Here is a 14,447-nt window from a genome sequence, read left to right as displayed (position 1 = left end):
CATCACTTTTGGCCACTACTGTATGTACAGTAAATACTGTACATTAATATGGTTATATACACGTTTGTAGGTTTAAAAAGCAAAACTCAGTTTTCTATAACAGGGTGGTCCCTGCTCTGGGTCTTTGGGCTGAAAAGATTGAAGACCCCTATTTTAAACAGTCACTTCACATAGGCTTCATCGGTTCCATTATACCTGTAGCAGTGCTTCTCAGCTCCAGTAATGGGGACACTAAGCAGCTGATCAGCTGAATCAGGTACTTTAATGTGTGAGACATCTCAAACATTCTGGGAGGTGGGTCCCTGGGAATGGAGTTGAGAAACATGAAGCAACACAGCAATAAAAACTGCAAAACATCAAACCAAGACCATAACCATGTTTGCATGATCAGGAAAAGACTTAGGTAAAATCCATTTTTTCTCTATATTTCCCTATAAAATTGATCTGATTATGAGCACTCTGAAATCTTAGGCATTGAGATTGATCTGATTATGAGCACTCTGAAATCTTAGGCATGCGTTTCTAAATATAGAACCAAGATAAAAGAGATTTCCCCTCAAATCTCACATTGTATTTTCTTTTTTAAGAAGGGGATTATGAGTCATTTGAAGCCCGTAGGCCAAGCAAACCACATGTGACATGACTCCATCTAAAGGATAGTTTATTTTTCTCTTCTGTTAATGGGACGTTCCCTCATTTGCAAGGTGATGGGCCATATAGGCAAAAGGTCTTGGCATTATTTCAGCAGTTGTACTATTTGCAAACACACACTGAGGGATCCCAAGAGGGGACACTCAGAGCGGGCAGTCATATTGTATGATGGGTAGCAAACGAATAGAGGCAAAGGCTGCTCCTAGAATTAGCTCACGTAAACAAGATGAGGGCAGACAAACTGACGACACCTCCCTGTTGAGAGAAAAATAGATTCAACAGGTCTGTGCTGGTCTCACCTGGTTTAGGCTGTTTAAAATGGTCTCCCAAATTACTGGGCCCAAAGATCTAGTGTTTCATGTGGATGGCTTCTCTTCTGTTTTAAATGCACGGTTGCAATGGAAGAGCTTTTGCAACAGAGAAACAGTGTCCTTGTCGTCACAGTAAAATGGTAAAAGGTCTTAAGAGTGTGGATGCTCAGCGCTTGTGTAAATTCAAGGCATCATCACAAGATCAATGGTGCTTGCAGCTGTTTTTCACACAGGGCACATCACGATGTTGACACATCTGTTCTGAGAACACAAAGGACAGCAATGCAAATGTTGCTTAAAGCCTTCTGGAACCTTTAACATCAATATTGTACACTGGGTTTTCAGACTGACACACTGGCAGAAACTCTAGGCACTCAAAGAGGTCTCAAATATTTTACTGTGCACTCAAAAAACTTCAGCATATATAATGAAGCACCTCAAAGCCTTTCCTTTATGATTTGTGGCAAATGGACGATCTGTTGATTGTGTCAAGAGTTCTTGTAGGAACTTATTGATTACATTTTGTACATTCCCCATACCCCTTTTCCATCAAAACACCACTGTTTTTTTTAACAATACCATTTTTTTTTTTAGACAGATAGGAGTTTAGATGAGCTTCTTTTGATGCAATGGCCAGCAGATATTTAAATGAGGAAAAATCATAGTAATCAATTCACAAATTATTTTTGTAAATACATTTTATTTTATTTTAAACATACATGAAAAAAGCAACTGGAGACATGCAACATGATTTACAGTATATTATATGATATTTGATATATGTTGGTGCTGCATCACTTAATATAAATTCTCTGTGTAGACAATTTATTGGCTACATAAATATACACTAATAGTCTCTGATCACAATAAGGAATTACTCAGATTAAGATCGTTATGTGAAATAAACCAGTGCTTCTCAACATTTTGTCAACAACAATACTCAAAGGCCCCATGACTTTCCTGTTGTTGATGATTTACTGCAGGCTCCTAAGGACTAAGAATAATATATATATATATATATATATATATATATATATATATATATATATATATATACAGTGCAATGCATAAGTGAATACACCCATGCTAAAGTTGACTAAAAAGAGGAATAAAAAATCATATTTTGGAAATTGAACTTAATGCCTTAATTTAAAAAATTAGGAAAAATCCAACCTTTAAGGACACCAATTTTCTTTGTGAATGAATAATGTATCGTAAATAAATAAATGTTCTTCCTTAAAATACATGGTGCATAAGTGAGTACACCCCTATGTTAAATTCCCATAGAGGCAGGCAGATTTTTATTTTTAAGTATTTTTTTATTTTTATTTTTAGGATACTATGCATCCTGATAAAGTTCCGTTGGCCTTTGGAATTAAAATAGCCCCACATCATCACATAGCCTTCACCATACCTAGAGATTGGCATGATTTTATTTCAGTTAGCCTAAAAGCTAGTTTGATTTGCATTGAGAGATGATCTTATGGAAAGTACCCCATGCCAATCTCTAGGTATGGTGAAGGCTATGTGATGATGTGGGGCTATTTTAATTCCAAAGGCCAAGGGAACTTTATCAGGATGCATAGTATCCTAAATTTTTTTTTTTAAAAATACTTAAAAATAAAAATCTGCCTGCCTCTATGGGAATTTAACATAGGGGTGTACTCACTTATGCACCATGTATTTTAAGGAAGAACATTTATTGATTTACGATACATTATTCATTCACAAAGAAAATTGGTGTCCTTAAAGGTTGGATTTTTCCTAATTTTTTAAATTAAGGCATTAAGTTCAATTTTCAAAATATGATTTTTTATTCCTCTTTTTAGTCAACTTTAGCATGGGTGTATTCACTTATGCATTGCACTGTATATATATATATATATATATGTATATATGTATGTATGTATGTATGTGTATATATATATATATATATATATATATATATATATACCCCTAAAATAATGTAGAGCTTGGCATATCTAGGGAAAAATGTAAATTAATTATAAAAATGTTTAATTGATAATTTATTAATTCATTTTTATACAGTTACATGACTTCTTCAGATATCACACTTTAAAAATTAGACTTTTTCAAAGACTGTTGTTGAGAGGGTGAATTAAAATAAGAAATATCTCGAGTTTTGACTTCATCTTGAGGCCCCCTTGGAAGTTTGCTAAGGCCCTCAAATGGGCCCTGGTCCCCGGTTGAGAACCATTGCTAAATTTACCACTGATAAACCTAAGACAAAACTCTTCAATCAAGTTTACATGCTAATTTTCATTAATTGATAATCATAGGTGTGATGGTTTTTGTGCAGGTTTTCCTCACCATTCACTCATTCCCAAACCTACAACAAAAAAAATGTGTTCAATTTAAATGCAAAATGTTTGGCGGTTCTAGTGTACCGAACCTTCCTCAATTTGTCAGGAACATGGCAAATATGTCTTTGGGTTCTGCCGGCGTGAAGAACCTCAAATGGATCCTGAAACACCTTTTTAATTTTTTACGCTTAATCCTCTAAGAACTTCGAGCTGTTTCTATAAGTGTTTTAGCGACCTGAAACACAGCTTTGTCCTATAATGCAAAAGCACTAAACTTCCTGCATAACGCGCAGTGGTTACATAAAGGCGAGCATCAGCTGAGCTTGTGTTCAGTGGTATCGTGCCCTGAAGTGACACCGCGGAAGCGGAGAATGGGAGGAGACGGCGGCGGAGGCTGGCCGGTGTTCGGTTTCAACAGCTCACACGTGACCGCAATGGCTGCTTGTCAGTTACTTGCAGTACATCATTCCTCTGCCGCCCTGCGAATGTAGGGTACATCAGTTCTCTCGCTTCTTTGAACTGTCGGTGCGGACACTACCACCCGCCGAAACGAAATTCCTCTACACGTTCAGCAGAACCGCTCACCGGCTGAGAAGAAGAACGACATTCGGGAGAGAATTTAAAGCGTCTCTGGGTTCAACTTCCACCAACCAACACAGCGGTAGGAGGAGTCAACAGGTATTGGCGCTCTATATTTACGTGACAATACAATTGCTTGGCTGACAGGTAGCCACATTAATAGCGTCTTGACAGATGTGGAGCAATGAATAGGCGCGTCCTTCGGCGCTCAGATGCGGTGTGCTACTTAACTGTAAAGCAGCCCGTTGAGTTTGATCGAAACCGCATACGGGGGTAATAATGACCGGTCTGCGGCTGCTACGTAATAAAATGCGCTGTATTGTTCTCTTACCTGAATGAGCAATGTGTCATTGAGAGCTTTTGCTGCAAGTATTTCATGCAAAGCGCGGATACGCTGCACTATTCGTCCTGCATTGAATTGAATTTCGTCGTGCGTCGACTTTATTCAGACAGTATATTATCTTTGGCTTTTAAAAATCTTATTCATGTTATATATTTGCCTATATAGACATGAGAACATGTTGAGCATGATCTAAGTGTATTTAACTGGGTCACTTCGTTCTACAAACAAAAGCAACAAATGCCTCTGTATAAGTAATTTCCTGCTTGGATGAACTCAGTTGAAATAGGCTAGGCTACTGTTTAAGAGCATTTGGGTCAACATGCAATATCTGAATACTGAGCAAAGTATCTGTTCACCTGCCCGAAGCTGCTATTTAAAGGGATAGTTCACCCACCATTTTTAATTAAAGGGATAGTTCACCCAAATATGAAAATTCTATCATCATTTACTCACCCTCAAATTGTTCAAAACCTGTATGAATTTCTTTCTTCTGCTGAACACAAAAGAATATATTTTGAAGATTGTCAGTAACCAAACAGTTGATGGGCAGTGACACTATTGACTTCCATAGTATTTTTCTTCCCTACTATGGAAGTCAATGGGGTCCATCAACTGTTTGGTTACCCATATTTTTCAAAATATCACCCAGTTTTGGGTGAACTGTCCCTTTAATATATGTTCATATCAGTTCTCTGGGTATTGTTATTTATTTTTTTAATTTTATATGTATGTAGCCTACAAATTAACTGGTTTTATGGCTCGTTTAAAAAGAACCTATGTAGGCTATACATTTCTTTATAATCCACAAGAATCATTGTAAAATAGAACTATAGACTTTTTACTAGAAAACCCCTTTTAGCTTTTGTTTAGTTAATTATAATCATCACTTGATAAATAAAAAGTATTAATCACAGTAGTAGAAGTCTCTTTTACTCACCTTCTTAAAATCTTCACATAACCAATATTGCACAGATTTACTGCTCCAAGTGATTTTTTTATTTTATTTTATTTGCTAGCAGCTATATGGCTATAAACTGAGTGTTGGTAATTGAAACTAATTGGTAATTTCATCTCATACATAAGTAGGTTAGGCTATATAACATATTTGGATTTTTAATACCTGATGCCACATATATACATGTTAAAGGGATACTCCACTTCAAAATGAAAATTCTGTCATCATATACTCACCCTCATGCTGTTTCAAACCTGTATGAATTTCTTTCTTCTGCTGAACAGAAAGGAAGATATTTAGAAGAATGTCAGTAACCAGACAGTTTCTGGTCTCATTGACTTCCATAGTAGGAAAAAAATATACTATGGAAGTCAATGAGACCAGAAACTGTCTGGTTACTGATATTCTTCTAAATATCTTCCTTTCTGTTCAGCAGAAGAAAGAAATTCATACAGGTTTGAAACGACGACAGAAATTTCATTTTAAAGTGGAGTATCCCTTTAACCCGTTGACACATATTTACTATAAAATAGGAAACTTTAAAAAAAACTATAACATACAGAACCAGTATATACCCAAATATTGTATTAGGAGATAAACAAGGAAACATGAGTTTGCCATGAAAACATTTTATTAGCACTTTGCACAAAGTAATGCAAGTGAAGCATTAAACAAATAATATTATTTAAAAAAATAAAATGGTTGTGCTTTAAAATGTAAAATCTGATGTCTCACTGAAATACATCAGTGAATTATGATCACTTGCGTAAAATCCAGACTTTGCGCTGATCCACCAATCCTGATGGAAATATGAAGAAGACAAATGATTAAAGTGCTAATGAAACCGCTCTTTTAAAGGAGAACTCCGGTCAATTTTAACATTGAGCTCATTTTTTTGTAAATTTGGAGTGCTGTCAGTACAGAGAACTGACAGCACTCCAAATTTACAAAAAAATGAGCTCAATGTTAAAATTGACTGGAGTTCTCCTTTAAGCCTGAAGAACCTGGAGGTGCCATCATGAAAGCATTCGTTTTTTAAACAATAACTATTCTGTGTCTTAAGTACAATAAAACATTAGCCAATGTATCCTAACTAAAATTACCATAGTTACTAAACATAATAAGATACGATTCTAGAGTTAGCACTTAATATTTTTGTAATATGGCCAAATCATTCACAAAATCATACACAAAGGAATGCGTATGCTCAGGCTTCAAGCGTCTTCGTCAATAAGATTTGATCTATTATTAAACCAATGAAATTGGATTTGGGCGGAGCGACACATGTAGCCCTGCCCCATTGCCCAGACTGCAATATGGAGTACTAGGAATATTAGGCACTCGATTCACTTTGTGTACTGTTTGATTAACAGCAATAGTATAAGGATGAAATGAGTCATGCTTGTGATGCATTGAAACTATTCAGCATATGGTGCAAGAAGCGAAGTGTTTTCGGTTAGTTCTGTTTTCGCAGTTAAATGGGAAGTTCCTCGACCATCTGTCTGCAATAGAAAGAGGAATGGGTATGATATTTGCTTCCTCAAAGCACTGCCACTTTCATGCCTGTCGTCTGCAGAGACATATGCCACAAAGCTTGACATTTTGATTTTTCCGTTCATGAAAGCGTGCTCGAGGTATCACCTCCTGTTGTGTTTGTCTCTAACCTTCCACCAGGGCTCTCTAATGTCCTCTGTCGTCCCAAAATAGCAGGTAGGGGAACACAAAGCTGACTGAATCAGGGTGTTATCCAGTGCTGTCGTCCTTGCCATTTTTTCAGAAATCTGCTTTTTCACACTGCTGGATATGACTAGTTGACGGCGCCGCTCCTCTTTCCATTTCTCTATTTTACCTCCCTCTCTCTCTCCAGTGGATTGATTTTAGCGTTCTCTCTCATTAATCATTTCAAATAGTCTGCAATATTGTATATTGATGAAACAGATGATTAGGTATTCTGGATCCCTGTCTTTAGTTCACACAAAAATGAAAATTCTTTCATTTACTTAACCTCATGTCGTTTCAAACCCATAAGACATTAGTTCATTTTTGGAACACAAATGAAGATTGCCCAACCATTTAAAGACTATGTAATCAACATTTTTAAACTAAATGCAGAAATGATCCACAAGAATCGAGCATAAAGAACATGGTTGCTTTGAATGATGAACAGATTATATTTTAGGTTTTTATTTACCTACACTATAAGAAAAGTCAGTAGAAATCGGGAATAAAGTACTGTGTTAAAGTCAGGATGAGAGGAAGCTATCTTGATGAAAGATTGCGAGGGCACATGTATTTAAAAAATATATATATATACACTGATAAATCATTTATAATAAATAGAACAATATTCCATCTAAAAATAAGAATTGTCAATTTGATTTTATGGTGACTTTATTATGAAGGAGTATTGTATAATAGGGTTAATGGAAATGTTCATAAACTTATAATAATACTATCCTGGCAGAAAATTATCAGTAAATCTCTCCGTTTATCGCAAAATTTTGTAGATGTACATCTTGCAGTGTATAAATATTGGTGAATGCATATACACAGAGCATATCAAATATGTTAATAAACAGAAGCTCAAAAGGTGTGTTTGACCCATGAAAACAAACCTTATTGATTCTTGTGTGCCAAGCATGCATGTTTTAGCTTCCATTTACCATATTTGATGTTACATTTACATTTATGCATTTGGCAGACGCTTTTATCCAAAGCGACTTACATTGCATTTCAAGGTACACATTTACTTTCTTATCAATTCTTGCTTTCTCTGGGAATCGAACCCATGACCTTGGCCAAGCGCCAACGCTTTACTGTTTGAGCTATAGGATAGTCTAGGAAGATAGACGCGTGATAGATATGCTCTATGTATGTGCGTTCATCAGTGTTTATGTGTAGAGTATTCATGCAAAGAAGAATTCCAAATAATTTGACATCAATCAATATCAGTATCATATATATAAACAATGAGAGATGCTGTAGGGCAGGGGTGCCCAACCCTGCTCCTGCCGATCGACTGTCCTGCACAGTTTATCTCCAACCCTAATCAAACACACCTGAAGCAACCAATTAACGTCTTCAGGATCGCTTGAAAATTAAAGACAGGTGTGTTTGATTAGGGTTGGAGATGAACTGTGCAGGACAGTCGATCGGCAGGAGCAGGGTTGGGCACCCCTGCTGTAGGGTGTCAATACAGTGACAGATACATATAGACAAACACATTTTGATGCTTACAATGAGAGGATGATTTTTTTTTTCCTACGGTAAAAAAGCTCTTAGTCAACCAGAGAAAACCTATAAATTTGATTGATCAAATGGAGTTGCAATGGCTAAGACATTTTTATTTGAGTTTTTTGTGTAATGATGTGCTGTTTCATTGTTAATATTACTTATAATAATTCATTACTACAATTTTCTCATGTGCTCATTTTTCAATGTACATGTACACATGAGAGTGAGTCACTCTGATACTGATCTTTTGACAAATCCAAAAAAGTACAGCTGAAAATAAAAGACTTTGACCTCGATAATCGTAAAGAAAATAAGGCGGTCATATGACAAAAGAACCAGAACTCTTGCCTTGAGCCCATGCGTGTGAGATAAGTTCAAACTTATGCAACATGTAAAAGCTGACAGCCGTTTACTTCAGTCTATTGTTGTTTTTGCTGTAGTTTTTCCATACAGAATTCCTAGAAGTACTTTGCCGCTGCCCGGGGCTCAGGCCTGAACACAGTACTTTGGCTTCTTTCTTATTTTGTCTACTTTCTGGTCACAATTTTTCATCATCTTGATTCAGGAATTTTGGAATCTCACACTGCTCAGACTCCTGGCAGAGCTGCTTCATTAGACCTGCTTCTTTTGTGGTCCAGTTCATTGCATTGGGGTGGAAAAGGTGAGAATAGGATTTGTGACTTAAGTAAATTTTTACCAGGATTGCAGGCAATGTAAGGGTGAGGGTAAGGGTAATAGACAACCTGTCTTCTATATTCCGCCAGTGGCTTTGTCTCTCTATTTGCTCACGCATATTCTTTACATGTGTTCATTTGTTGGCATGAGACTAGATTCAACATTTCGGTCCATGTTTCTAGGTCTATATGATGCTATTTTTCAGTTCTCCTTCAATTAATTTCCCCTTCTGCCCATTTAGTCATTTAGCAGACACGTTTATTCAAATTGATTTATAAATGAGGAACAAGTATTTTATTATACAATTACCAACAATATTCGTAGTACTGCTTTACAAATCACTTATGTTGCAAAGAAAACTTCTCTTATTGTCTACGTATAAGTCCTCAGTTGAAGCTTGTTTCGTGACTGTGGGAGTGAATCGTGATAGACAGCTAGTTTCAGTTTTTTGTTTGTTTTTAAATGATGTATCTGTGGTGCTTTAATTAGTTAGTTAGCTTTAGCTGTTTGACAGTTTGCACCGTAAAGCCCTTGAAAGCACTACCGCTACAGCCATACACATGCAGGTGAACGCCTTTGTCCCTTGCGTTTCATTGCGCCATAAATGTTGTTTTCAAAAAAATAAGTTTCAAATTTTCTAATACACAACTCGAGACCCGTTTTGGTGTGCTTTATCCAGCTGTTGAACACGAGTCTGCCTATCCATTTGTATATTTGAAAGAAACGGCCACCCAGGCTTTGCTCACATGTCTACAATGTTACTAAAACATCCCCAGACAAGGACAAGACACTGATGACTAAACCTTCAGATAGAAAAGCAGGAAGTAGGTGTGTTTATTTCCTGTCAGTCACGATTTCCTTTGTAAAACATTCTTTTCAGCTAGGCAACATATCTTTGTTTTGAACACAGTTGCCAAATGAGTGGCATCACATGCAGCCTTGGGCAATGCAATCCAAGGACACGCTCGGTTCTAATGACCGGAGATGATGATTCAGGAGAAACATGTGCTGATAGTCCGTGACACACTCACTTTGTGTTTGTACATATATACCAAAGCTTGGCATTTATGACATATAATTGCGATAGAGTTGGACGTTTTCCTTTTAGGCATGTATCTGATGTAGGAATTGCAGGTGTGCCATTGCGGACAGGGAAGCGAGTGACTATTGCTCATGGGCTGTGCAGCGGAAGACAGATGGGTGAAGGTAAATTAAACAAGCTGCTCTGGCCTTCTCTTCTCACTTTGACAGTGTGCCAGCCACGGCGCCGGGTCTCTGTCATTATTTAACGGGCAGCGTTAATGGGCTCTGGCTGCCGGGAGAAACCGAGGGAGAGACAGGACAAAATTTCTTTTAAGGGAAAAAAGTGGACAGGGTTTTGTACTTGACCATGCAGTGTGGGCGGATGAGACACAGGTTTCTTGTTTCCTATCGGAACATGATTTTTTTTTTCCTACACTAGTAGCTGGTGGTTGTTTTAGGTTCTTCTCAAGTCCAGCATGGACCTTTGTCACATAAAGTCATGACAGCTTTGCTTTACCCATTGCCACCCATAAGCAGTTTTGCAGGGAATGGAATAACATCTGGATTAGCTCTGCAAACCCCAATAGCAGGAAGGGGGAAAGTCATATCCACATCCAGTCCACAGTTAGATGGAACTTTTTTTTTCATTGGGTTCATTTGAAAGTGAGCATTACTATGCCTTACATGATCTGAAGCATGGGTATGGTGAAGGACATTAGGCATATGTGTTCACATTTTTCACATTATTGTGTGACTTTATCGTTTTTATATCATATAAGATTGAGATTGAGTTTTGCATCAAATATGTGGTGTTGTATGTTATGTGTATATGGACAGACTTATGAATATGAATTAGGGGTTGTAAGGTTCATCAAATAGTCCTACTGATTTGCTAAAAGCCAGGTAAATGAGCAGTGGTCATTTTAGGATTACCACTCAGGCTTCTGCTCATTCAAAACATAGACCTCTATAAGCTGAATCAATAATAAATTGTAAATGTACTAAGTGGGGCAGTGGGTGCCTGAGCCCTGCCCAGCTCTACAGCGCCCCACAATTATCTGATGTAAATCTGTGGTGAAAAATAGAACTGCAGCGCGCTCGCAAAGACCCGCCCACTTTAGTTACTGTTGCTATGTCCGACAAGCCATGCCGCTCTCACGCCACACATCATGTTCTCACGCAGTACATTACATCGCGGAGCAAAGAGGATACTGACAACGCAGACAGGACAGACTAGGTTACTTTTGATATGAAACAAAGTCTCAACTTTCAAATTTGGTCCCTTTTGTGGCTCTTTAATATGTTGTGACAGATAGAAACTGTCAGTTAAAGCTGCTGGTGAACCGATCATCTCTTCCTTCTAGTTCATTTATAGATCAAATAAACATCAATGAACATCAGAAGGAATGTTGTTTCAACCACGGAAAGACGTCAGTACACAAAGGTTATCAAGTTCAAATCCACCAACGTTAATCTACTAACTCTCCTGACTGCTTTGTCGGGAAAAATGGCGGATTATGATTGGTCAGATCGCCTTGTCAATCAAACTCCTTGCAAAGGGTAATGCAGATTTCAAACTGCCATTGTTGTTACCTTGCGTAAACCTCGCTCGCTCCAGACCAAGATGATATCAATCCGCTTCAGCTGTATCTTCTGCATCAGGTCAGTAACTAGCTGGCAAGTCTGTTCTTCCTATGTGGAGTAGGCTAGCGTATCAAATTAATGAAAGTAAAAATCCTTTAGGTTAAACGTTCTCATGTGAATAGCCTTTATATAGTTGTGTTGTGTTTGTTTTATGTTTGTCCTGAGAATATGTAACCCCTCCACCCGGGTCTCCGACGTGAGAGTCAGGCTCTCTAACAAGGAGGCTAAAGACTGCAGCCTGTAGCATCTGTCGCTAGAGCGCCTATTGAGATCAGAGGAGTGAGGTTTAGTCGCACAGCGACTACTAGCTAGCCTCGGTTACAAATAGACATGACTTTCTATTTGTGCCGGAATTCCTCACAATTTGTAATACTCTCTAAAACATCATTCTGACGCAACAAATGCTACATTAAGGCAGTTCTAAGATGGCATTCTATGCGTGTGTTGTGTGTACTTAGAGCCTGCCTGTCAATCAACGTTAGAGCGCCACCCTCAGGCTTAATAACGCAACATCTGCCAAAAGTGTTCTGCACGTGTTCAGCGATTTAGAATATTAAATGTTTATCATTAACTAGTCCTAAGACCCAGAATCTGGCCTAAATTTATGGTCAGGAGCCGCTAATGATCCTAATCCAACCTGGATTTGCTTTTATACGCTGCAGCCCTGTAGTAATAGAGGGAGAGTAGGAGTAATGGATAAAATGAGATGAGATGATTTGATGAACCTGACAGGTCCAATAAATGGAAACAATTAATGTAAAGTGAACACACTTATGAATTGTTTATGTGATCTTCTAAGCGCTCTGTCTGTCTGTGTGCATGACCCAATGAAGGTGAATTAAAAATTTCACGCTGGAGGTGGGCTATCAGGATACAATTAAAGACTCACCACACGTAAAATTTACTAAATGATTTCACATCTAATATGTATTCCAGACCTCGAGAGCAGCAAGCACATTTTCCAGGCTTAAAATCCTCTTGCTGAAAGAAGAATGAGAGAAAGGTGGTTAAGTTAAAAAAACAAAACAAAAAAACAGTATATATTTAGATGTTTCATGTATCCTGGATGTTTTTTATTGGCTTGTGTTTCTCTGCAGGGAGACGTTGTAACATATAAGGGTCAATGACAAATAAGAGTGTCCAAGATAAAGACAAGAAATTCTTTCCTTTTTTAAAAAAAACAAGTGGTTAGATTTTTTTTTTTTCTAGTAATGTTGGTTTCATGCAGTTTTGAAAAACTTTATACCATTTAAAAAAATATATTATTTTCAATTTTATTATTATTATTGATTATTTTCAAATATGTTTTTCATATATATTTCAAGGTAAGATTTTATTACGAATAAAAAACAAAACATTTATAAATATCATTGTTCACTGGGGTTGCACCACATGAAATGTACAATTTAAGTCATTATATGTATGAATTTTTTTTTAAATAAATGAATAGACCCAGATAAAAAATGAGCATTGCAGCTCACCCATAAAACAGACCTTCGAATTGCTACCACTTTGATCAAAAGAAATCTTAGGCACAAAGACACTGCTACAGAAAAAATACAATTTATATTTGTGTTAGGAAATGTTAGTGTTGTTGTATTAGCACAAACAGGCTGTGTGGCCTGCGTTGAAGAAAGGCGAAAAATCTGTTAGGACATGTCAGACAGAGCCACTGATCTTTGGAGGTGCATGACAGTGGGCCTCTTCACATCTCCCCCGTGAGTCTTTGAACCACCTCGTGGCATGACACAACAGTTCAAAGGCTCCTCTCCTTGCTCAATGCGCTCGTAAAAACCCAGATAGCGTGTGTAAATCTGGAGCAGAAGTGTCGCTGCGCTGGCTCACTCACTCTTGATTTATAGCCCCCAGTGCACCATGGACACTAGTTCTCCAAGTTGTAACCCAGCCATGGCAGCCTGCCCCCATAATGGCAAGCATGTAAAAATGCTTTTAGCTTTCTTCATCCTTTGCATTCCTCTATCGCAGGTCTTTAAACTACAATAGGGGCTTGTTTTCTGCAGGTAGAAACCACTGAACCTCATAAATCTATGAGTTGTGAGGTACAAGAATATAGTTTACCTATACAACATGTTACATGCTCACTTAGCCAAAAAGAATACTCATGATTAGGCTGCAGTGCAGTTACACTGGTTTTGTTAATATGATGACGACTAAAATGGGTTTTGTAAAAAAAAAAAAAGAATAAAGTTTACAAAACAGGGGTTTTCACAGCAATGGCTCTTCTATGCTATTTTGAGTTCCTTAAAAACCTTTCAGTTTAAGTTCTTAACAAAACCATTTTTTTTCTTTCTGAGTGTTAAGAGTAATTTAAAAATCTAAATAATCTTTTCACATTACAAGGAACATTTAGTGCAGTGGAAATGTTCCATTGACGTTAAAGGTTCATCATGGAACCATAGATGGCAACAAAAAAACTATTATATTTAAGAGTGTATGCAAGTGGAAACTAAATTTAACCAACGCTCTGAAGTCTAGATGTTGTGATTGGCAGCGGTTAGTAAGCATTAGGTTAGTTGAAGTAAAACAGGTCCATAAAGAGATGTCTGCAGATCCATTTTCCATAAGCCCAGTCTGATTTGTGGCATCAAGTCTTTATCCGAGAGTGTTTAATGAAATTAATATATTACTTTGTTTAAATTTGAGGGTTTTTTATTACTAGACTCACTTGCCATCCCTGTGGTGCATTT

At 37.3% G+C, this 14,447-nt stretch overlaps 1 protein-coding gene across 2 annotated transcripts in view; it reads left to right on the top strand.

Moving 5' to 3' along the window:
* The window catches only part of rarab (retinoic acid receptor, alpha b), a 129,720-nt gene that overhangs the window by 5,815 nt on the left and 109,458 nt on the right, over positions 1-14,447 (top strand). The window contains exon 1 of one of the 2 annotated variants that reach the window (XM_084135662.1): positions 3,655-3,964. The exons of the other annotated variant lie outside the window; for it this stretch is intronic. The gene's annotated coding sequence lies outside the window, so the exon portion shown is untranslated. Of the gene's footprint in view, positions 1-3,654; positions 3,965-14,447 lie in introns of those variants that run through there. 2 annotated transcript variants of the gene reach the window in all.

Source organism: Abramis brama (genome assembly GCF_963993115.1).
Source record: "Abramis brama genome assembly, chromosome: 1".
Taxonomy (NCBI): Eukaryota; Metazoa; Chordata; class Actinopteri; order Cypriniformes; family Leuciscidae; genus Abramis; species Abramis brama.
Note: the sequence above shows the minus strand (reverse complement) of the source record. Positions and strands in the feature narration are given on the sequence as shown.